Below are 2,893 nucleotides of genomic sequence, written 5' to 3' on the forward strand. Positions count from 1 at the left end.
CAATTCCATCTCGATAGTTTGTCTTAACCTATCCTTGCATCTCTCGATAGTTAATTGTAACTTGGGCTTCTTTGCCTGGAATAATAGCTATGGGGACTCCGTAAGGTCTTACCATTTCTTCACCCTACACTTTTACACCTTCTCGGCTAAATAGGTAGCCTTTGATCAAAGGAGAAAGGGCCAATATCATTAATCCATGGGTAACATTCCATTAAGAGTCATCTATCGATGGAGTGTGGAATGAGTCTTGTAGTCCTGGTCATATTATGGAATTTTCGACTTTGGGAATTACTTCCTGGCTTCCATAAATTATATCAATTAGTACCCTTACCTTTTTGGGTTTTGCTTTTTTTTTTCTTTTTCGCCCTCGGAGTTGGCTGCCAATGGTGTCGAAATTCCCTCGCCCACTGGCCCATATAGTCATTTTATGGTTTTCCTTTCATTAATTGGTTCTATGTTGAAGAGCTGTGGTATTTGAGTGTGTCGTCAGTTAGCAATTAGCTAATCCTTCTTGTTTTGCTTAAGCCCTTGTTACAATTGCCTTAACGTATCTTATAATACTCTAGGTACATAATCTCATATTGTTTCTCCGTTGCTAGTTCAGATTTCTCAATCTCGCGCGGTCAGACCAGCACTAATTCATTAAGTTCCATCAGAATTTTGAAGTTAAGCGTGCTAGGGTGAGAGTAATATTGGGATGGTTGACCTCCCTGGGAAGTCTTCATGTCGCGTTTCATTGTAATCCTTGCCATAATGTGTGGGGCACTCGACTTAGCTCCAGATTTACCTTAGCGTTGTCTCGCGAGTCTTTATGTTTAGCCTTGTCCTTTTGTCTGTTATCTTGCATCCAGTATCGGCGTAGACCTTTAGTTCCACGATCCTTTATTCACTTTGTGTTATCCTCATTTTCTACCATAGGAGGCTTTCTATTCCTCTTTCTTTGATTATTTATCTATCGCAACATCATTTGCGACTAACTCTATAACCAATATTTTGGCTTTTGGTCTAGCATGTTGTCATTATCCTTTGTAATGTCTCTTAAGTTGATTGATATCCTTTCATGGTTACACTGTTTTGTTTTTATACGCAGCCGCCTTCTAGTGTTATGTTTTTCAGGGTCTCGTCACAACTTCTTATCGCTGCCTTATGAGCATTCTGGCTTCCATCCAATTATTGGTAGCTTCCGGACCTTTATAACTTGGTTCGGCAAGATATCTTATTGAAGTTTAGACGTCCATCCCAAATATATTGCCATATCAGTTGTCTTCTCCTATTTTTGCTATTTTCTTACTAACTTCTCCCCTTTAGAGGGTACTTGTACTTTCATTTATTGGTGCTTGTAGGCGTTCTAACTTCAACTAGACAGTGCTAGTATTCTGACGATAACTATTCCAAGTTTTCTCGAAGTAGTGGCTTTGTCCCAACCTATATCCTTTGATTCTTGGGGTGAATAGAAGTTGCGTCATTTGTTCCTTAAGTTTTCCATCCTCGTCCCTTAAGGGTTCCACTATTTTTGGGGCAACGTTGTGTACATGCGTCATTTTTTGTATCTTAAGCCCCATGCTCTTACTGCTTTCTCAACGCATGCCTTTAACTTAGTCAACGCATACTAAGTGCGTCTTACTAGTGGTTCCACTTTATCCCTGCATACTCGTATCACACTGTTCAATTCATACTTACATATCGATATCCCTCTTTTAGTTCGTATTCGTATTCAGTTCCTGACATCTCTTTGAGGTATTTCTATTAGAAGGTCTTTCCCCAAATTAGTCAATGGAGAACTATAAATTGTTATCATAAATCATTTTCCAACCATTGTTGGAAGAAATCAAAACCCCCTAAACATCACAGTACTCTTGAGTTGAGGGCTTGGTATTTTTTTCAAAAAGAGTGAAACTCATTCGCGGGACATCTTATCCTTCATCCCGAGTCCTCAGTTTATATTTCTACAGTACAAATATGGCTGGAGATACCGTAGTCTGAACTTTACTACTTAAATAAGCTTTTGTTCCTTCGAAATAAAATTCTTCAAGTGAAAAGGGTACCCCTTATCAGCGACCTGAAGGATACCTCTTACAGCTTTGGTTAAACACAGTAGGGGTACTTGGTATCAATTTCTCAAACATCTTAAAATTCTATGCTTCATTTCCTTTTCCCCATTCTGGGAAAAAATTCGGTAGAGTTTCCTCTACACTTCTTACTATCCCATAACCTGCACGCAGAAAACGCCAACAATGCCTCACTGGGCCAACACACACATATACATATTCATGTCATATCACAGCCACACAGGGTTTTCAATGTCAATACTAACATAAAAATACTGGATTTACCTCGTATGTCCAACTTCAAACTGCATCTGTTGCACTTCCTGTCTGCTTTCCTTTCAGGTTTCAACTTTATATTTCAATACCTTACCCGACGAATATCTTCTGTGGCTTTACTTTACTTACCTACATGCTTCGTAACTTTCCCTATCGTCAATTACCTCCTTCTATTGGTGTCTTCTTTCTGTTAAGATCCAAGGTTAGTATAAGGAATTTTCCTATGACTCGGATGTAAAGCACGATCTCAGATGTAGAAGAAAAGTAACATCCTAAATGTCTTGTAGGTTCCTGTTTATAGATGTGGAGCGCAACACATCTATAGCCAAGACTCTACTAGACACGGTCTGTAGACACTCCAAGGACGAATTGCTCTGATACCACTTCTGTCACGACCCAACTTCGTAGCGACTGGGGTCCAACCCGGACCCTCGAACACATATCTATTAGCTGTGGTCATATTGAATCGTAAATAAGATAATATAATGCAATAGAGCCCCACTAGGCGATAACATTTTCATAAACCTATAGCCTTTTTCATTTGTGTCACAACATGACAGGTCACGCAA

The 2,893-nt window shown here is 39.4% G+C and overlaps 1 pseudogene; it reads left to right on the forward strand.

Annotated features, from left to right (window-relative positions):
- Positions 1-615: 615 nt before the first annotated feature.
- On the forward strand, positions 616-735 carry LOC129883879 (5S ribosomal RNA; annotated as a pseudogene).
- Positions 736-2,893: the final 2,158 nt, after the last annotated feature.

The sequence above is a fragment of the Solanum dulcamara genome, chromosome 3 (assembly GCF_947179165.1).
Source record: "Solanum dulcamara chromosome 3, daSolDulc1.2, whole genome shotgun sequence".
Taxonomy (NCBI): domain Eukaryota; kingdom Viridiplantae; phylum Streptophyta; class Magnoliopsida; order Solanales; family Solanaceae; genus Solanum; species Solanum dulcamara.